The following is a 23767-nucleotide window of genomic DNA, read 5'->3' as shown; positions in this document are numbered from 1 at the left end:
AATAACATTTTTACAAGTGAACCTTGGAGTCTACAGGTAAAAGTCTTAAGAAATCTTTTTAAACAAGAAAAGAAATGTGCAAATTAGGGAAACTCTTGGTATAAAATTTTCAATGAGGTTAAAATTTCATAAAAATGATTGGCAAATTGACAAGATAAAGACAAAAGACAATAGAAACCTAGAATGGAAAAAAATTATGGATAATAACTTCACACTAGAGGAAATCCAAAGGCTAATTCTCATAAAATATGATGAAAAACATCCATCAGGGGAATAAACATGAAAGTAACAATAAAGTACCATTTCATATCTATCAGACTGGCAATAATCCTTATTTCTAGCAGGACTCTGAGAAAAGTATATTCTGATTATGACAACTGTACATTATTATAGCTTTTTTAAAGGAAGAATAATCTGTTTCTATTTTAATATATATCCTTAGACTTGCTAATGTCATATTTGTAAATCTATCCCATAACAAATAAGGAATTGATTCACTGGGATAGATATTTGGGGATGTTGACTACATGAATATAAAAAGAATGTTATAGAGGAATGGTTAGGATATTTTTGGCCTATCAACAATTTGGAATATTAGGTTCTCATTAAAAAGGCTGAATTAACATAGCTGACTTTAAGTGTAACATGAGGTTGTGTTAAGCAAAAAAGTAAAATAAAATTTAGGGCATATAGTATTACATTTTCAAAAAGCTAATAAATCCCTTCACATATGTGGGTGATTATATAAGCAAATTTTAGTGTATTCCTCTCTGAGCTTAGGAATGAAATGAAAGGCAAGTTACGGCACTGAGTTAGAGGAAGTTTACAATAACTCAAAGTCTGCATGATGTGCTTCCATTTCAATAAAATTACTTTTGTGTGAATGATGTAAAATTACTTCTGTGTAAAAGTGTAGAAGGGATGTAGCACAGCACATGTGACAAACCCACAACATACATCATACTAAATGAGGACAGGTTGAAATTGCTTTCTCTAAGGAACAAGACAAGTATGCCCACTTTCACCACTCTTATTCGATACAGCATTGGTAGTCTTAGCTGGAATATTAAGACAAAAGAAAGGGAAAAAAAGAAAGGGCATCCAAACAGGGAAAGAGGTCAAATTCTCTTTGCAGAGGACATGGTTATATATATAGAAAAACCTAGACTCCAAAAACAAACTGTAAGGAATCGGGCCTCCCCTCCACCTGTCAATCTGCCATCTGCAGGCCTCTCCCGTTACAGGAATTTCCGGCCTCCCCATCACCTGTCAGTCTGCGTTGTTCCCGCCTCTTACGTTAGAGGAATTTCTGGCTTACTCTGTCTAATCTTCCTGCCTTCCACGTTACAGTTGTAACATGTCATTGGTCCATCAGTCAGTCTGTAAGAATTCTCCTCCGTGATTGGTTCCTCCCAGCCCGCGGAATTCCAATATCTGAGAGAAACCATGAGCCATGTTCTCTCTTTTCTTCTTTCCTCCCCGCCCCCCAGCGGACGTGAATTGTCCCATAAAATAAAGTCCCTTGTGTGGTGTCTGCTGAGCATTTTTCTGGGAGCTATTGATGAGCCACAACTGCTCCTAACACAAACAACCATTGAAATGATAAATTCACTAAGGTTGCAGGATACCAAATTAAAACAGAAAAATCAATAGCTTTTTTTATACCCCAATAACTAGATTGCTGAGAAAGAAACCAATAAAACAATCCCATTCACAATAGACACAAAAAATAATATCTAGGGATAAAATTAAGGAAGGAAATGAATAATATATACATTAAAAATGCCAAACACTGAGGAGAAAAAATTGAAGAAGACACAAAATCTAGAAAGACATCCCAAATGAATGGATTGTTAAGAATATTAAAATATCTATCCAAAGTCACTTACAGATTCAAAGCAGCTCCTAAAAATTGCCATTGAAAACCAACCACATAAATAGAAAAAGCACTCCTAAAATTTCTGTGGCTCTAGGAAAGAGTCCCAAATAGCCAAAGCAATCGTAAGCAAAAAGATTAAACCTGAAGTGATTACGATAGTTGAATTCAAAACACACAACAAAGCACCAGTAACTAAGAGATCATGGCACTGGCATAAAAGCAGACACATAGACTAATTATACATAATAGAGAATCCAGAAATAAATCCATGTCTTGTAGCCAACTGATTCTTGACAAAGGCAATAAGAACCTACATTGGAAAAAGGAAAGTCATGAGTGGTGCCTGAGAAATCTGGATATCTACACACAGAAAAAAGAAACTTGACTCCTATCTCTTACCATATTCAAAGATCAACTCAACACAGCTAAAAGACTTAAATGTGGGGAGATCTGAAACTATGAAAGTACAAAAATAAAACGGGGAGAATATTTCAAGACATGGATCTGGGCAAAGTATTTTGGCAATATCTCCAATTCATAATCAAGAAAGGCAAAAATTGACAAATGGGAATTCAACAAAACTAAAAAGTTTCTTTGCATCAAAAGAAACAACAGAGTAAAAACACAACCTTCAGAATGAGAGAAAATATTTGCAAACTATTCACTCACCATGAGATTAATTTCTAGAGCATGTAAGGAACCGAAACAACTCAACAACTAAACAATAACAAAACAAATAATCTAATTAAAATGTGTGAATGCCCTGACTAAACAGTTTTCAAAAGAGCCTATACAAATACTCAACATCACAACTTATCAGGCAAATGCAAATTGAAACTACAATGAAATATCTCATTCCAGGTAGAATAGCTGTTACCAAAAGACAAAAACAAAAACAAAAACAAAAACAAAAACAAAAAACAAACAACAGCAAAAAAACAAGCACTGGCAATCATATGGAGAAAGGAGAAGTCTCACATGGTGTTGGTGGGAAGATAAATTAGAGTTATTACAGAAAACAGTATGGAGGTTCCTCAAAGACAAGAAATAGAACTACTATATGGTTTGGCAAGCCCATAACCAGGTATCTGTCCAGAGGAATTGCAATCACTACTTTTAAAGAGACATCTGCACTCCGATGTTTATTGCAGCACTGTTCAGAACAGTCAATGTATGGAATCAAACTAGGTGACTCTTTATTGTTGGATGAATGAATAGGACAATGTGGTGTATAAACACAGGGATATTATTCAACTGTTAAAAAATAAAGAATAAAGTTTTATCATTTGCAGTAATATGAATGAAGCTGGAGAATATCATGTTACGTGAAATAAGTCAGGCAGAGACAGAAAAATACTGCATGTTCTCCTTTGTAAGTGGAAGCTAAAAAGTTGAACTCAAAGAAGTTGAGAATAGAATATTGGTTAGGAGGGCCTGGGAATTGTGGGGTCAGGGGTAGAGAAAGTATAGGCAAAGGGTACAAGGGTGCAGTGAAATAAGAGAAATTATTTCTAATGTACTATATAGCAAGTAGTATAATAAGGATTTAAAACAATTAATTGAATATTTCAAAATAGGTAGTAGAGAGGATTTTGAATGATCCCAACACAAAGAAATATATTTCTGAGATGATGGATATACCAATTTCTCTGATAGGATTATTACACATTGCATGTATGTATTGAAATGTTACACTATGTCCCATAAATATATACAATTATTATGTCAATTAAAAATAAAATATACTCTCAAAAAGGAAAAATATATTCATGCCATTTGTATTCTCAGAGTTTATATGTTTTTCTTCATGGTTTGTGCTTAATAAAACATTTAAAGATTTTCTATATCACTAAGTAATCATTCAAAATATTTATTACATGGGCATGTGTAATTTTATGGATATATCACAATTTTTGATTTATTACATCATCCTCAGTTTTAAACATTTCACATTTCTTTGCTTTTGCAAATTCTAAACATCTCCTTATATCTAATATCTGCATAAAGAAAATGTGTTCCTTTTATCTTATTTGAAATTTTAGATGATTTTGAAGTTCTATAATTTAAAAATAAAAATTATCTTCTCAAATTTGCCAAGAACTGTTGCGCTTGTCTCTCTCCTGGTCACTTTACTCCTCTAAAAATAGCAGTTGATTATACTGAAAAATAATCTTTCTATTCCTATTCAAGTTACATTATTTATTCTCTTTTATGGAAAATGAGGATTCTTGAAATATTAATAATTCAATATCAGAGAACAAAAATAAAAACTTAACAATTTTTCAATGAATCATAAAACATCTGTGATTCTGCAAGATTTTTTCCCCTAAAAATAAATTTCTGTAAGTGGAATTTTTCAGTTTAAGCTATAGAACTTTTCCAAGTACTTAATAGGTAGTATCAAATAGAACTCTGGTCAATTTGTGCCAATTAATTTGCTTGCCAGAAGTGTAAGATGAAAATACTTCTCTCAAATACTTCATTTTGATTCTCTACAATGTTTAAACCAAAAATAGTAGTTAATTTTCATTTTGATTGACTTTGTACATTTCTCATATTTTAAATGCTCCTTTGTATATTTTATTCTATAAATTTTAAATTCCTGCTTTCTCCCATTTTGTATTTAGATATTTGTGTTGTCTTTATCTTTACTTTTTTCTTTACATATCTTAAAAATAGAATAATAACATTTATCTGGAAAACCGATTTTTTAAAACTTACAAATATTATTTTATTTTTAGTTAAAGTAAAATAGCAGAGCAATTGACCGTAAAATGACATTTCACTATCTACTAGAAAATTCTTATAAAACTATTTTAAAATTCAACTCTAGCAAGAAAAATTTAGAATTTTCTTTCAAAAGCAGTAAATCTTCTTATATATTTAAGATACAATTACTCTCTTAAAGAATCTGTATCTAAACAAGAAGATGCTCATTCAAATTTTATGCTCAAGAGGGGGATCTTGTAATATTGCCAAATAGTATCTTCCTTCCATTTACAATACAGCACTCAAATGAGAAAACAACATTGGATTTATAGTTAAAAGAAAAAAAAGAAAGAAAACAAACAAACTGAAATGCTGACAATGTGGCTATGAAGTTAAGTGATTTGGAAAAGTTGTTTCCCTTTTTATGAGCCTTATTTGTCTAATTTGTTAAACCACACATAGTTGTATAACGTTAGTATGCTCTTGCTTATTCTGCTTTATCTTCATGCCATGTGTATATGATGTGCTATATGTATAATTATCTGTTTACTTTCTATCCCTTTCCCAGGAGAAGGCAGTTTTACAAGAGTGGGGACATTGGGTTACTGTTTATCTCTATTCCTTGCACAGTACTAGCACATACTAAGTTGCTCCATTAAAATGTGTCTAAAGAATTGGATGACTGCTGTATGCTAGGTGCTGGAAATTTGATAAGTAAAACCCCTGCTTCTGGAGAATTTATAACCTAGGAGATCAATTTCTGAATGAAAACACCAATATAATCATTTCAGAAGAGAGTATGTATTCCATCTCTAAATAATAAACTAGGATTTAAAAATAGAACTAGCATATAAAATATCTTAAAAAATCTCTGCAAAAGAACATATTAAATCAAACAATGAGAACTTGAGCAAAGCATGGCAATACTAAATGAAAGGATAGTGAAGGACCAGAGGGCTTTCTTATATAATGCAAGAAATTTATCATATTTGGTCATAATGTGCTTCAAAACAACACCTAGGATACAAGCATCAGAAATACTGTAAAATGTATTTGGGAAGAACACAACTTACATTTAACATCTTAGAATACAAATCATGAAATGTTAAATAAAAAACATCATGAACAGAATCCAGTTAAACATATCAATGCTACCCTAAGAAGCCAAAATAGTCTCAGCTTGTATTGTATTGAGACCACTAACACAAATCAAAAGATTTTACAAGTTATTTGCACTTTTAATTTTACTCACATTTTCATTTCTGAGGTTGTTCTTGAATGCAGATAAATTATAATTTCTTATAGGAAAGAAATTCCTACTATACAGGTAGAGATATAATCTCCCCAGTTTCAATGACATAGGCAAATATGAATCAGGGAGTCTGCCAGCCATGGTCAAAAAACTTGTCTGAATTTGTAACCCTTGGTCACCACTTTACTTTACTAAGACAATCATGGCTGGAAGCATGTCCCTTTCATTCTGTGCCCATTGTTTTGTGGTTCTTAAAGGAATTTTTCAGCTTTGACTCTGGTCTCTGACAGAGGAAAATCTATCCCCTTCCCAATGACTTAGTGTCAAGAGGTTGTTTTCTCAAGGGTAAGTCTTGAAACATTTCCTGGTTTGTAATCTGTAGAGATTTCCAGTCTCTTGTTTTTTCTGCAGAAAGAGTTTGGGTACTGTTTTGAAATAGAAATTTTAAAACCATCATATAAGTGGTAGTATTTCATTATAATTTCTCTGACTTTAATAACTTAGTAGCTGCCATTATTTTTGTGCCCCCACTGGAAATCATTAAAACAAAATTCTAGATATATGAAATTGTATTATAGCCCATGTAATGTTTTATTACTAATTTCAATGGAGTCTTTTAATAAAAAACTATTGTCTCAAACTGTTGAATTGCTAATATTTAAAGATTATTGATTTTCTAGCAGAATGAGTGTATAATGTAACCTTAATGGGAATAGAGAGATGTTTTCCAAAGCTAATCAAATTCTAATTTAAGGGAAGAAGAAAAGGAACATGACAGGGAATGAGGTTTGAGTAGAAGTTCTTGGGAAATCTTCAAAAGATAAAATTTATTTTATTTTAGTTTTTATGGTTATTGAACTTCATAGAAGTCTAGAATTTCAAATAATATATGTAGAACAAATTTCCTTTAAACTTGTCACTCCATTGACGAGAGCTCTGAACCTCCCTTGCATCTCCATATATTTGTTAAAATAATAAATTGCAAAATGGATTAATATTTTAGTTCCTCTTTTCCTTTCAAATACATAATGTAATTGGAAGTAAAAAATTTTCATTGCCAGATTTGATTAAGAGAATTAAAGGAAGTAAAGATTTAAGGAAAACCTAGAGATTTTCCTAGGAAGGAAGCTTTTAGACTCACTCGGATGACAGCATGAAGGAAGCCACCACTCTGCCCAGGCACTGAGTAGATTTTCCTTCTAGTCTTTGCCATCGAAGAGATGACCAGATTTAAAGACAGTGGAGATATTCCAATTCTATTTCCTTCCACATGAACTGCATATGTACAGTTCAATTGGTTTTCATTTCAGTCAATTATTGAGCAATATCATAAAAGTTTAAACATAAAAGTCATCAATGCAAAGCCACAAAAGTCCATTATAATAATAAAAAGGTATAAACTATTTGATATATACAATATTTTGGATGGATATCAAAGGCATTGTATAAGTGGAAAAAGCTCATCTCAAAATTTAACTTACTGCATTGTTCTAATTATAGAACCTCTCAAAATGACAAAATTAATGAATTTAAAACCAGAGTAGCAGTCAGGGATCGGGGCTGTGGGAGAAAGTATAGGTGCACCTGTGAGAAGGTAGCAGGAGGAAGACCTTGGTGGTGACAGAATTGCTCTGCATCATGTATGGTGGTTACATGAATCCACATATCTGATAAAATGGCAGAAATATACAGGCATATTTTCTCAAAGCTAATTTTCTGGTTGTGATATTATGTTACAGTTATGGAAAAGAATTACGTTTTTTGAACTGGGTCAACTGTATAAGGCACCTCTTTGTATTATTTTGCAACTTTCTGTGAATCTATTAATTATTTTGAAAGGTTAAAAGATCACCATTATTATCAAATAATCAAACTATTTTAATTGCTTAAAACCTTCTCCAGTGAATTTCAATTTTAAGATGAATTTTTATATAATTCTGTCATATATTGGAGATAACAAATAAACCAAAATTTGAAGTCTTATAGTCTGTCTTTTGTGAAATTAAAAAAAAAAAGTCTTTCGTGTTCAATCACCTCCTCTGCATATTATATTTTAGTAACAAATTAAAATTTTTGAAATCTAAGGCAAGAATCAGAATTAAGCACACTGATTTTAATAAATGTACCAGCCAAAATGATGTAAGGAAGTATCAGAATAAGAGGAAAGAAAAGGATTATGGTTTCATGGATTTTTACTGGGTTTTTCTGTATAGACATAAAAATTCCTTTTGTGTCAGGGTCTATCAATAAATATTCTGTTTCAAAGTCCCCATAAGAACTGAGGATTTAAAATAATCAATGTGATAATTGTTTTACCTATAGGCTAATATAACAGAACCCACATCTCTCTTGGACCAGCAGAACTGTGTTCAAATTGTGTGATTCTATCAGTTGTAGTGATATAACCCATACAAGGTAAAAATCACTTTGGAGTGACTGAGTTGAGGGGTACACAGAGGCAAGAAAATGGAGTCAGAGAGATAGTTAAATCCTTATTTACAGAAACTGAGAATAAAAAGAATTAAAAAATACAAGAGTGTTCAGTGTAAAGAAGCAAATATCTGAGGAGTTCAAATAATATGTGGATCCACAGCATCTGCCAGTATTAGCAAATGTGTGATCACTGTAATTTTGATAAAAATGATTTGAACTTAGTGAAGGTAACTGTTGAGGAATAAATGAAAGATCAAAAGGTAACAAATACCAAATGAAAGCATTTTTAGGATTAAAGATGCCAAAGAGAGGAGACAGATGGGACAGTAGTCAGAAGATTTTTTTAATCTATTCTTTTCTCATCTGCTATTTCCATAATGCATGTATACAGTTCAATTGGTTTTCATTTCAGTCCATTATTGAGTGATAATGCAACAATTTAAATGTAAAATTCTTCAACTACAAAGCAACAGAAGTCTCTTATAACAATAAAAGGAACACACTGTTGGCATATACAATAACTTGGAGGTTCACAAGGGCATAACTACAAAGCAACAAAAGGTAATTACAACACCAAAAAAGAACAAACCACTGATATGTGTAATAATTTGGATGGATCTCAAGGGCATTATGTTGAGTGGAAAAAGCAAATCTCAAAGTTTCAGATATAATTTCATTTATATAACCTTCTTAAACTGACAAAAATCACAGAGGTAGAAAATAAAGTAATGGTTTTGAGCAGAAGAGAAAAGGTCATGAGGTTGAAGATAGAGAGAGGTGGGAGTAGTGGGTACATTAAAGTCCTGAAATGGTTGAGAGGGATGGGACACAGAGTAAAGGCACTAGAAGAGTCCCTCTTCCACTGAGAAGAGACAAAATTTTAGGGATCGTGTTACTAGTAGCCACTTGCTAAGTCTTTTACTCCAGTTAACAGAGTTTGCATCCCTAATGGTCAGTTCTTATTAGAAATGATCACATCATCAAGATTTGTTTTCTTTATTCTTTACTTTGTGGATGTCTTTTGAAGTTTGAAACTGATTTCTTTTCAGTGATTTACTTTCAGTGTTTCTGAAATAATTTGTTCAGTAATTTGAATTATCATTTCCGGATAGCATTTGCACAGACAAAATTAGTTCTGTAAAAACATTAGTAAGTAAATAGAAATACAACACTTTACTGGACTGGAGATAAAAATATTCTTTAATAGTGACAATGATAATGTGGTAAAATAATATCTAAGTCAAAGGAGGTGCTCAATATATTTAATGTAATTTAATACAAGGAAATAGAAAAGTATCTTTTTAATTAAAAGATATGTAATATTTTTTCCACAAGAAAGTAAGGGAAAAATTTAGAAAACTGTCAGACAACATATACTTTTAAAAATTTGTTCTCTTTAGTTGTACATGACAGTAGAATGTATTTTGACATAAACATACTTGGAGTATAACTTCCCATTTTTGTGGTTGTATGTGATATGGAGTTACTTTTAATCATAATAATAATCTAATAATAGAGGATCAAGATGGGCTTGGATCTTTCGATTCATCTATTTCTACTATTAAACTATGAAAGACATTTCTTCTTTTTTCTGTGCATAATCCAGTTTCCTCTTTCCTAGTAACTGCACCCTGATTTCCTTTAGGAAACTATTCTCATCATTCTTACACGGTGCTTCGCATGAGATTGGCCACATACTCTGTTGTTGCTTGTGAACATGCCGGAGGTTGCCCAACCAAAGAATTCCAACTGTGCTCAATTTCAGAATTTTTGCTGGAATTCTTAAAGGTTTTCTGTTCTCTTGGTATTGCTAAACTAGTAAGATGAAAGCCTGGAGTTACTGGTGACTGCATTACTTGTGTAAGATAATGAAGGTTTTATGATGAAGCTAACGCTGGGCAAAGCAGAGCTGGGAGTGGGACCTTATGACACGTGAGACCCTACACTCCTAACTCGTTTTGTTATATGAATCAAATCTTTTCCTTCTTTATTAACAGAAGAAAAGTATGACTGGTTTGTTTATGTGTGTAACTAAAAAATGTATTCTATATTATTGAAAATGAATATCCAATTAGGGAGTTACTCTTGATTAATAAGCTATTTTAAGGAATCCACGTCATTTCAAATTCTTCATAAGCATAATAAATCTTGAAAAAACCCCCGATGTTTCTTATCACAAAAGAAAGGTAATCACAGTAAGTCACTGATATAGAATGTTCTTGCACCTACTAAGTATTATGTTACTGAAAAGATACTATATTAATAACCTGATGTAAGGACAGGATATAGCTCAGTGGTAGAGCATTTGCCTAGAATGCTCAAACCCCTTGGTTCAAACCTCAGCACAGACAAAAAAAAAAAAAAGATTAAAGTTAAAAGTTATCTCCATTAATTTGTAAATGTGGAATGGGCTCCAAGACTTTGTTTTTATTCTGCAACACCTAGCCTGATCTTTTTGACTTTCAGTTTTAGAAGATGTAAGATAGAGTTGATTCACATATTTTTAAACTTTTTCCTCAAGGATGTATCTGGAGGATTAGCAAATTACTTCTGTAAGTGTTGTCAGCTTCTCTGAGATAGGGATATTACAAATATCACTTGAGGTTGTAATTTAATGAGAGATGTCACATACCAGTAAATCTTAGCCCTTGATAAGTTGCAAACTAATTAATTTAAAAACATTAAAAAATTCTATAACTTCATCTTAAATAAACACTTAGGATGCCTCTATTATTCATAACAAAATGACATTGCTAACTGCTTTATATGCAAGTGGTTTATGAAAAAGTAAACCAATTTTGGACTTTAAGTTCTTTTCCAAATAATCGAGTGTGACACAATGTAAAGAGACCTGGGAGAGTATTTACCAGGGTACATTATTAGTGATTCTTAGCACAAAAAGCAAAAACTAAATGAGCAAAGTGTTTCTTAATGTTGAAAACTGCCAACATTTCAGTGGGCAGGAGGGTCCTCTTGCTAAAAGTACTTTCACGAGTACATTGAGTTTATTCACAATCTTAGTTCTCTGGTGGCAGAATAAGGTTACTGCCTTCTTTCCTAAAGCTGTGACTTGGTTCTCTAGATTCACAGCAACTTCCACCAAAGTTACTGAACCCTAGTATCAAATCCATGACCAGCATATCCACTGGCAGAAAATAAAATGCTTATAAAAAAGTACATAGATGACTTTTCCTTTTCTGCTAGGTAGAATCCTGGAAAAAAATCCTTAGGATTATTGTGGGTTCAGCATAGCTTTAGTGTAGGTTTAGTATAAGCTTAGTGCTTGTGACCTTAAAATTATGAAGCTAGGACTCTTTGCACTAAGCACACTACAGTGAATGCAAGGATCTGACAATGCCCAGAGCAATGCTTCTCATTTGCTATATAAGGTTCAAACTGGAAAGGTACAGATTAGCTAACAAGTGCCCAGGGTAAGACTTATTCCCAAGGAACCAAAATGACTCTAATGGCTTAATTTACAACCAATTTGGACATCTCTTTAGGAGAATCTATTACCTACCTAACTATTTTACCTACATAACTATTTTATGCTACTAAGGAGTTCAGTCTCAAGAATATGGAAATGAGTCCTTTGTGCTAGGAATACCACATCATGATTTTAGTTCTGGGAGAAGAAATTGAAGAATAATATGTAGGAAGAACAGGAAATTGAAAAAACAAATAGCCAAGAACATTGCTAACTGCTTTATGTACAAGTTCTGTTGTGACTTCCCAACTTTTCGAAATAGTTATCAAGAGCTACATCGAATCATTGTGTAAATACGGGCTCAGATAAATCCTTTAACTCGGGAAAATACATGTTCTCTTGCTTCATGGGAGGCACCACCAGTGTGTTCAAGCTTATAGAAAGTCCCATATTTGGGTTTCATTGCTCTGTGATTGCTGCCTTGAGATTCTTAGTGATTTTGTTTTTAAATTTGTATTTTTACTGAAGTTCACTAGGACTAGAGAGTACCAGCCAGGGGCTTGGAGCTTCAAAATTCAGTACTGCCTCCCCTCTCTATGCCTTCTCTCTCCTTGGGCACTACCAACTTCTGCTGGAGGGGTGAGGTAAAGAAGGCAGTGGCTGTCCATGCCTGGAATTAGTGACTCCATTGCACATTTGGTGGACAACCCCACATTTAGTGCATTCCTAGTTCAAAAGGTTTCCTATCTGTTGAACCTCATAAATTACACAGTCAATCCTCAGTAGAATCCTGACTCAACTCCAGTTCTGTGTGACACCAAGAATCTCTAAGAGCAACCAATGTCCAGAGCTTAAATTAATTTTCTAGGTTTGGAATAGTATGAAGGGAAAAGTCTTGAATTTTAAATTAAAATAACTGACTTTGATTTCAGATCCACTTTTTACCTTTTTATTGCAAGAGCACTTGACAATCTTTCTAAACTGAATGTTCAAAATGCATGAATGCAGCCATATGTAATACCTAAACAAACGAGCATGACTGTTTTCTAACAAAATCTTATTCATGGACACTAAAATTTGAATTTCCTATAATTTTATGTGTCATGAAATATTACCAACCATTTGACTTTTAGAAATTATTTAAAAATGTAAAAACTATGCTAAGCTCCAAGACTATAGAAAAATAGGTGGCAGGCTAGATTTGGCCAGAAAGCATGGTTTACCAAACCTTGGACTAAGTCATTGTTTTTCCATTTATTCATTCATCCATTCAACACTGTTCATTGATATGTGCTTATCACTGTAATGAGCATTAGAAATCAGGCATGAATCTTGTGATCTGGACCTTGAAGTTTATAATTGCCACCTGGTGTCAACTTTCCCAGGCCAAACAAATGAAAATGAAATAATGGACAATATCTCTGTTTGCAATAAAGGAAAATGCCCTTCTTAAAATAATATGGTTTTAAGTCTCAAATTATTTTCAAGATCCCCACAGATAGCCAAATTCTGGGATGCTCAAGTGTCATATAAAATAGCATAGCATTTGCATATAACCTAAAGCATATCCTCCTGAACTTTAAATCACCTTTACTTACAATAGCAAATAAAATGTAAATGCTGTGTAAATCGTTGCTACACAATATCATTTAAAAAATAATGACAAGAAAAAACATTTATCTGTACATGTTCAATACAGACACAACTATTTTTCAACACTTTAAGTTGCCAGCTATTTGAATGGTTCAGGTGCAGAAGCACAGGTACTGGTGGAGTGACTGTACATTATCCTTGTTTTAGAAATACAATCACTGAAATGAATTAGGAACGTGACTATTTAGGAGTTTGCAAAAATTAGAATACTCATCTTCTTTAGCTATTTCTTGCCATATATGAAACAAAATATACTCCTGAGTTAGGCTGTCAATCTGTATATTTTTTGAAGACAGAACAAAATAATTTTCCTTTAATCAATATTTAACATGTGAGTGCTGATTCTAAAGTTACTTAAACTGCAAGTAGATGCTTTTTCTTAATAGAGTAAAAACTTTAGAATCTGTGTCTAAGCCCAATGATATAAAAATATAAATAAAAAAATTTTAGAAGTGCTTTATGGGTGTGGAATTACCTGGGTTGCTTGTTGAAATATTGTTTTTCTAGCTTGGAGGTTGTAATCCAGTAGATCAGGAATAAGGTTAAGAAATTTGTATTTTTGAAAGAAGTAGGTCAGATTATTTTGATATAAGAGGCTCAGGGACAAAACTTGGGACCTGGATTTATGAGGATAACAGTTAATTTTTTATTTTTTCCTAGTTCCAGTTTGGGAATATCCTAGGCACTTAAGGGAGGCAAAAGTCTCTTTGCTCTCTATGTCTTTATTTAAAAACAACTCTCAAAGGAAGCAGAGTCTGCTAGTGGAAACAATGGTAATATTTCAAACAGATTTAGGGCCAGGAAAAAAACAACCTTGTAGACAAGGACAAACTGAGTGTCTCTCTTTGTCCCTTAAAAATTCTAAAGAAGAAGCAAAAGTCTCACACAGATGACTGTTTCTTGTCACCTGGAGAAAAGTTGCTGATAATTAAGGTCCACAGCATAAAAAGAACACTCCAGCAAGGAAATGGGGATTTCTAAGCATTCAAATTCCATCACACCAGTTGGAGCAACAAACGAACAAAACAAGCCTTGAATATATTGACTCCACTTGCCCACTATTCATTTCTGAAATTCTTAATAAATGTTTCAAAGATCTCAAGTATAACTTTCAAAGATTGTTATTTCATTAATATGGATTCTTGATCGTGTGGAATGTGAAATGCTGAGCTAACAGTGATGCACCTGGATTCTCCCAGAGGCCTCTGGTTTTGACTTTACTATAAATTCAGTTGCAAAATATCTGCTTCAAATGTTTGTATTTAGTTTTAGAATGTCTATTTGCTTTTGTAAAACCCAAATGAAGATTTATTTCATTTAAAATTTTCAAGAGTTAGATATGCAATTTGTGGGTTGATTGGTCTTTGGTTTCTAAGCATGCTTTCTCCAGCTACTCTCTACTCAATTTCTAATTTACTGCTGATCAGTAGGAGATGAGGTATATTAAGTATGAATGATAGAATCTACCCAAATTAATTCTCATTTCTAAGCAAAATTAAGAAACTCATTGGGAAAAAAGTTTTAAAGGGCTCTTAAAACTTTTGATTATCTGTAGATTCCAATTTTTTCATTCTCCATTGTTATAATTAAAAGTAGTATTTATTCTTAAACTGAATTTGTTAGAATCTTCCTTTTAAAGTGATGAAAAGAAGCTAAAAATAGTCTTATCTTTCTCCAGGCATGAGAGTAATGTTTTTTTAATGCTTGACTAATCAAACTTGAATGACACTCCCAACTCATGTTGTCTCAGGAAGTACAAGTTCCCCACTTTGACAGTTGTTTTATAAAGAGTGTTTTTGAAAAATTCTCATATGAGCTGAAGAATGTAGACAAACTTTACCAGATTTCTCAAAAGATGGGAAAGAATTTCTAAAGAAAATGTTAAATAAATAATGTAAAATTATAAGTATTAAATTATAATGTAAAATTATATCATCAGTATGGGAGGGAACATTACCATTACTGTCCCCTTGCCAGAGACAACAAAAGAAATCTTCAAACTATCTCATATAGACCTACCATGGAGTGGGTTTACTAGACAGATGTTTAAGTACTCTGCTCTCTCTGGCCTTTATCTCAGAGATGAAATTCTTGTGCAGAGAATTGTAGAAGTTTATTAAGTTACTCTAAGACGAAGGGTACACTTACTGTGAAAGTGTTACCTACTTGCCTGGTTGCAGCAGGTTAAATGCAATGCAATAGCTGGATGCCAAGTATTCCTATATCTCATTATCATTTTCCAAGTAAGTAGAATTTCCTGGGGCCATCATGGTAGGGTTTCACGTTTTGACTCCATTTTGAGATATGAAAGAACTTTGAGAATAAATTATAAGCATTTATTTTGAATGTTGTTCAAATTATGCTTCATTGCTTTCCAATTTATTTATTTAATAAACTGGCAAAATATGATTAATTTATCTAATGGTTTATTTTCTCCTAACAAGGGCTTTGAAATTTCTCAACTTTGAAATGGCAATTACAGAATGCTATTTTCATGCAAATGAGAGAAAAACATACATTTTGAGTATTTGTCTTGGTTTTAAAGTCTGGTGTTAGAATTATATGAACACAATGCTTTCATAACAATCACTTTTTCATGATACTGAATACCAAACAGTAGCACCATGTGATAAAGAAAATTCAGATAAGAATGTGACTGTCTAGGACAATAATTTTTAAATAAGTAAGAACAATAGAAATAATGACACCTTCTATTATCCATTTAGTTATGAATCTTCAAGCATATTTTAGGTGTGTAGTACTGTTATCCATATGAGTAATATACATGATGGTGGCTAAGATAACTAGTACAAAATGGTGTCAACAGGACAAGACACCTGTTTATAGAGATATATTGAAGTGCAGGAGGAACAGTAAGTTGGGAAAAACTGACTTCCTGGCATACAGGTAAGATTGCCAAAGTTTTATCAAGGACTTTATTTGGGAATACTGGGAGTTTATAGGACACGCAGGCAGGGAAAGTCATTCTAATCAAGAAGACTGGCTATACAGGGCACCAGGAACTTTTTGAGGAAGCCAAACAGGCAAAAAGAATGAGTGACAGAGCTGATTTTGTAAAAGTATAAGAAGGATAGAGTAGGGATTTTGGCTCATAAATCTTTATTTTTGCTTTTAATCGTAGCGAGGTGGGGGTTGTTAATGCATAGTAAAGTAAGGAAATAGCATAGAGAGAAACAGTTGCCAGTATTGAAGAATAAGGATTTAGAGAACCACAGAAACAAACGGGTTTCCTGAGACAGAATATGGGGTCTCATCCATATTCTAAGTCTACATAAGCATCTCATATGTGCATATCGCATACTATTTAAGAAGCAGGGAAATCTCTGATCCCGAATGATATTGGTCCAAAAGGGCCAGGAAAGCACGTAAGGTTTCTGGGTACCATTCGATTTTATCTAGAAGTGGTAGGAGAACACATCTAGGGAACTATCATCTGGGAGCATCCAACATGTGATAGCAAATATTTTGTAAATTACATGATCTTATTTAGCCTTTACAACAACCCTACAGTGTGAATTAGTCTCTTAAAATGAAATGTGGTTATACTAAGTTCCAGAGAGGTGAGTTAAAATGATACCACTGGAAGAAGTAGAGAAAGAATCTGAAACTACCTATCTGGTATTACAGCTTTCTGTAGAATTTCCTACTTCAAGTTGCATCTTTCTGGCTGGATATATAGTATTGAGATGACCATTCCCAAACCCTAGCACCTACCTTTTAGGGAGAAGGCTTTGGAGTACGATTCTGAGCTTACCCCCTCTCTGGTTTTATGGGAAAGAGGCAAGGAAGTTAGAAGGCAAGTGAATACACCTCTTTGATGGGTCAGTCTTTAACAGAGGACATGATGCTAAAGAAAAGAGCATAGATATCAGAGATTTTGCATGTAGAACCAAGAGGATATGGTGACTTTTTTGATATGTGATGTGAAGGAGAGGCAAAAAATGACTTCTGTCAAGAGAGATTGGATAAAAAAGGAACCATCAAGCAACACATAAAATATGAAAGGAGGAACAAGTTTCATGATTAAGAGATTAAATCTGACAATAGCCCAGTTCTTATATTTCTAGCAATTAACTGGAGGTCTGGTCAAAACAATGTAGTGGACAATTTATTATCAAAAAAGTCAGAATAGCTCTAGGGATTAGTATTTAGGATCTTTTAAGTATACCAAATACGACTTTAAGTTCTAAAACAGACACTATTTTCCTGGTGAGAAATGTGTAAATCACACTGGAGAGTTCATTTATTATAGCTATTATCTTAAAATTTGTTAGGGCAAATAAAAGATTGTGGAGGAGTACAATAGCAAGTTTGTTACTGTGACATTTTTATGTGCTTTGGCTATTGTGCCTTTAGAAATAATTTGGCAAAATCATACTTATCACTGGCATTCATTCGGAAACTCATTTTTGGCTAGGAGAGAAAAGATATAGTATAGGTTCCCAAGTATAAAAATTTGGGAAGTACAGTGGGTGGTTGGAGAGGGACGGCTCACAATAGAAACAAAAATACATCCCCTTGTTTTCTTTTTGAGAACTTTCATTTTTATAAAATTATCTTGAGTTGAAAACAGAATTATTTCTTTGGATCAATGTGACAGTTTTGACTTTCTGAAGTCAAAAGTAATACCAAGAATATATTTCATAAACAGAGAATGTATTTGTGAAGATACTTATACACGTGCACCAATCCAGTGTGCTGTTGATCAGGTATAGCAGTAAATCTGATTTCCCAACAATCCCAGGCCTGTCTCTATTCAAAAATTTATGCTATGGCTGTGAATTCACTCATTCTCCAGTACTACTGAGTATCTATAATATGCCAGGCACTATTTTAGGTATGGACCTGGGAATGAGGCTGAAAAAAGTTTGTGCTTTTTTAAAAATATTTTTTTAGTAGTCAATGGATCTTTATTTTTTATTTATGTTTTTATATGCAGTGCTGAGAATCGAACCCACTGCCTCAAACATGCTAGGCAAGTGCTCTATCACTGAGCTACAACGCCAGCTCCCAAAGTTTGATCTTAATATGGAAAGAGACAATAAACAGATAAAAAATATATAATTTCTAGGTTGGAAACATGCTATAAAAATGATAAGTGAAAAGGTCAGTTTTATATAGATGAAATAGTGGACATGGATCCAATAATGTGGCATTTTATAGGGCATAATAAGGGATATATATGGAGTAGCTCCAATAGGATTGCTGATGAATTGAGCAGAGGTGAGAGGGGAAAAGAGGGGTCAGAAAAAAATACCCATATTTTTGGCTTAAGTAACCAGAGGTTTAATGATACAAGTATAAAAATAGGGAAGAATTAGGGAGAAACAACTTTAGATGCAGTTGACTAGGTACCTATTTATTGTGAGATGATTAGGCACACAAAAAAAGATTTACATAGTTATTTGATACTCAAATCAAAAGGTCATGGAGGATTTTGCTATGTGGCTATAAATCTGAAAGACTTTTGCATATGGAATTTTTTTAAAGTCATGTGGTGAGTAAACCTCAGTGTGGACAGAGGAGAGAGGGTTGAAGATGGAGTCCGAAAGTATTCCAACACCTGGAGTCTTGAAAGGGAAGATAAGCTGCAGACTGTGCATGGATGAAATGATTTTGAATCAGAAACTACTGCATTTTCCATCATAACTGAGAATAAATGCACTATGAAAGTAAAAACTTTTATAAGGAATCCTGAGAGAATGGGGACCACTGGGGTTCTCTAAATCTAATACACAGAATTAAAAAGTAGTATAAACTGTTGGAAATATTTGCCATAGCACATAATGGTCATCCATTTAATTACAATTCACTTGTTAAACAGATACTTCCAGTTTCACATGTAACTAAAACTTCCCGGATGTAGTATGCCATTCCGTCTCTTCAAAATACTGATACATACACATAACAACATGACCATCCTAAGTTTGCACTGATCTTCTAAATAACAGTGTGCACTTTTATAAAACAAAATTTTTCAAAACTTTCTTACCAAGACAAATGAGTAAGCTTTGGAAAGACAAATATTATTACCACCATTTTGCATAATAAGCACATTGAATTGAGAGAGGTTAATTCACTTGAATAATGTCCAGCTAGGAGGTAGCAGACCTGTTCTGTGACCTGAGCAGGGACTGTAGAATTCCTAATCCATTACTCTTCCTGATATCAACATTTATTATGCTATTTGATGCTTATATAGACTTAGAATCAGAGGCAATGTGTATGAATTAACACAGTTTGTACATTGCATGCATAAGCTACTAATAACTCCCTCAGTCTGGCAGTTTGCAACCTGAGCAATGTAAGCAGTGATTTTGCTTAAAATAATATTTTGCTTCAAAAAGCCTCAGAAATATGGAACTATATGAGCTAAAATCAATTGTTCATCCTTTCAGGTTGAATCATCATCTTTCCAAATAACAAAATAGAAAAACTAGAGTTTTTACAATAATTATTGTTACTGATAAGATTATTAAATTTAAAATTCTGCAGGTTTTCTTTCTGATATAGTATTTTATGTTTATTTTTCATTTTCTATAAGCATTTCCCTTAATACACTTTTTCCTTAATTTATGTGCACTCAACCCAATGTCACCTTAAAAACTTTTCCAAGTGTCTGGAATGGACCCACCATTTGACCCAGCTATCTCACTCCTCCACCTATACCCAAAGGACTTAAAATCAGCATACTACAGAGATATAGCCACATCAATGTTCATAGCTGCTCAATTCACTATAGCCAGATTGTGGATCCAACCTAGATGTCCTTCAATTGATGAATGGATAAAGAAACTGTGGTATATATATATACAATGGAATATTACTCAGCCATAAAGAATGATAAAATTATGGCATTTGCAGGCAAATGGATGAAATTGGAGAATATCATGCTAAGTGAGATAAGCCAATCTTTAAAAACCAAAGGACGAATGATCTCACTGATAAGCGGATGAGGACACATAATGCGGGTGTGAGGGGGGCAAGAATGGAGGAAGGAGAGACTGTATAGAGGGAAAAGAGGGGTGGGAGGGGTGGAGGGGAGGAATAAAAACAGAATGAATCAAACACCATTTCCCTATGTAAATATATGAATATGAAAATGGTATGCCTTTCCTCCATGTACAAACAGAAACTACATGTATCCCATTCATTTACAATAAAAATAAATTAAAAACAAAGAAAAACAAACAAACAAACAAGCAAAAACCCTTTTCCAAGTGTCTATCCTGTTTTCTTCCAGGAAGGCTCCTGAGTCACCCTCTCTTTCGCCTTTAACCTTAACCCTTCACTCTTTCTCTGGTGGCCTCAGGAAACCAGCTCATTCGTGGCATTGCCCTTTCCTTCAAACCATATTCATGCCAACTTTCACCACTCCACTGCCACTTCTGCTTTTACTTCTTTGATCCAGCACATTTTTTTTTCGTTTTCTCACTAATTCTCGGCTTATCGTTCTTCGTGGTTTGAATCTGAGAATGCTCACCATATTGTGATAGTTTGGATGTCTGGCTTCTGTCATCACTCCACTTCTTCATGTTCCTGTTCTGATAAGTAGTCAGCGAAAGGCTCACAGTCCAATTCAAGATCACCTCAGCCTCTCCTTTAAAAAAATGAAACAAACTATTAATTCTCTATTCTTCAGTAATTCTGCCGACCATGATACACCTTAGCTCTGATCTTCTGAAGCAGTTGTTTCACTTCCTTCTCCCTTCCCCACCAATAACCACTTCATAAAAAGAAACAAATCATCAATTTAGAAGTAAAAAAAAAAAAAAAAAAAGAAGAGATTTGTGTGTGTATGCCAGTCATAGGTTATTTGACTTGTTCTTTTTCTAATTAATATTTGTAATTATCTAATAGACACTTAATTAGATAATCAATTAGAGAATTGGTATCATATTTAATTATGAGATGTGAGAGAGGTTTAATTGACCTCATTCTTAAGACATTATCTACACAGGGAAATAGGATTAGTGTCACTGAATAACTGAATAACTGAAAAGGCAATTATTAATATTTTTGAATTTTAGGTGTGATGGAAAAATTCTATTTCTAGAAGGTGAGGAACTTCAAACCATAATGATGTACTATATTCCACATTTTCTGGGATTAATAGTACAGTATGATAAGATAACTGAGTGTATGGAGTCTCAATTTATCATGGAAAAGCAACACTAATAAACTGATGACATTGACTTTTTAATTTCAGATAGTCGAGATGAGGACCAAAGTAAATAAAACACTAGGAAGTAGTTTATAAAATAAAAAGATTCATACATCGTTCTATGATGTTTCACCCACAGACATGGAGGAGCCAGCTATATTTTTAATGTTCCTATTAGAAACTCTTTGGTCTCTAAGCCTATTGGTATTAATACTGTAAGTAATAGAAAAAAAATGAACCTTTTGTCATATGTATGTATGTATTTAGTGCAACTCTTTCCAGATTTTGTGATTCACTTGGAGGGCCACTTTAAATCTTGGTCAATATATCTTTGTTAAGAACTTTTCAAACAAGAAGGAAATAATATGTGCAGAATTCCCAGTTACACTGCATTTGTGGATTTCTTTAGAACAACAAAGAATAAATCACAAGAATTCTTGTTTTTCTTTCTAATAATGATGTCTTTTGGGAATACTGGAAACGCAGATTGCCATTTCTGAAGGTTATTGGAGAGTTTCCACAGAATTGGTGCTTGTCAATTCCATCTCTGACAAAGAGTATCTTTCTACTAACTCTCCTGACTTTGACAGAACTGTGCTTTATATAGCACAGCTTCATCAGCAGTATGAGCAATAGTACTAAAGTGGCATCTGCAAAACTAATGAATGATGAGTGAAAACTTTGACATACATTTAAAACACCTCAGTAGTCTTACCATTTGTCTTTAGCTTTTTAAATTTAAACTTCCTTTATATCACTTGGAGTACAGGCATGTGAAAGATTGTCAGTAACAGAGGTCAAGTTACTTTCCAGCAGTGCATCTTATTTGTAACATTTAATAGTGTGCAGAATGCCAAAACCATTGCTTAGTTCAAATTCAGAACAATAATGAAAGGCCAGATCTCTCAGCAATGCAACAAGTGTAGCGTTCCCAACTGGTATGGTTGCAAAGACTCATAAATAATGTTTTGCTAGCTAAATGCGTATCATTATGTATAGGAATTTTGCAATGGGGATGGTAAGGATAACTGCTTGATTTTTCAAATCGTATGTCAATTTTTTATTCCTTCCTATCCTATTTATAACAGTTCAGTAAGTCACTGTTAATGTCAGGATGCTTTTTATTGACTATTTGTGTATAATGACACATTGCATACTATACAGAGATATACTTCTCATCTTTTAGGAACTTAAAATCTAAGCAAGCAATAATGATATAACTAAGATGATTCAGAAAGCTATGTTGAATGAAATCACTATGTCTCTTCCTTGATAGCATTCAAATGCAGGGCTACCAAATCAACAAAGTTGATATTTTCTCTACACACTGGAATTCATAAGAATTAATAAAGATAAGAAAATCAGTAGCATCTCATTTCATTTCATTTGTGGAGTGCATATGTATATATGCTATTATTCATTTGTGGAGTGTGTATGTGTATATGTATGTGACTATTTAAAAGTCCAGTAAATCTATAGGCTTAAAACACTTGATTTACTTAATTAACAAAAAACACTTATGTTTATAAAATATTTTTGTAATCAGTTTTCTTATTTTGATATCAAACAATGATTTTGATATTTTAAGGGGGAGGGGTTGTTGCAATGATTATTATCCTCCTTTTGCAGGTAAAAAATAAAAATTCCTGGAGACAATTGCTCTTGACTATCCTCCTGTTCCAGGTCCAAAGGACCAGGCTAAAAAATCAATGTGGAGTCACCTACACTAACTTTCACATTATCAAGTTGATACTAAGCTGTTTATCTGACCTACTGAAGTTCCCTTTGCTTTAATCCTTTTATAAAAGAGATAACTTGAAAAAAGCAGATGTTAATTAATCAGTTATTTTCTTATTATTCTGGTTCCCTATCCCTACCTTCAAGGAACCAATCTATGTTTTGTTCTTGTGTTTCTGTTTTCTTCATTCTTTTTCTGTCTATAAAACCAAATTCTTCTGCTTGGCTCATTAGAAAATTTATTTTATTTTACAGAATAAAATCTTGCCAGATTCTATAATTAATGCCAATTAAGATTCTAAACTGAATTGCTGTCCTTTGACAAAACAAAGACAAAAAGAAATACAGAAACTTGACTAAGCTGTTACTACTAATAAGTTGACCAGGCAATATTCACTAGACCTTCATTAGTCAATTGCACAGGAATTTGTTGATTTTTAAAAACATTATTGTAGTGATTAAGTACATGAATGTTAGAGACATGTTCTTTGC

General features: G+C 33.2%; 1 protein-coding gene across 5 annotated transcripts in view; it reads right to left on the bottom strand.

Annotated features, from left to right (window-relative positions):
- Positions 1 to 23767, bottom strand: part of HTR1F (5-hydroxytryptamine receptor 1F) — a 141171-nt gene that overhangs the window by 103865 nt on the left and 13539 nt on the right. For all 5 annotated transcript variants that reach the window (XM_079155727.1, XM_079155728.1, XM_079155729.1 and 2 more), the window contains one exon: positions 20858 to 20974. The gene's annotated coding sequence lies outside the window, so the exon portion shown is untranslated. The remainder of the gene's footprint in view (positions 1 to 20857; positions 20975 to 23767) is intronic.

Source organism: Sciurus vulgaris (genome assembly GCF_902686455.1).
Source record: "Sciurus vulgaris genome assembly, chromosome: 10".
Lineage (NCBI taxonomy): Eukaryota > Metazoa > Chordata > Mammalia > Rodentia > Sciuridae > Sciurus > Sciurus vulgaris.
The sequence above is the reverse complement of the archived record's forward strand: the minus strand, read 5'-3'. Positions and strand labels throughout refer to the sequence as shown.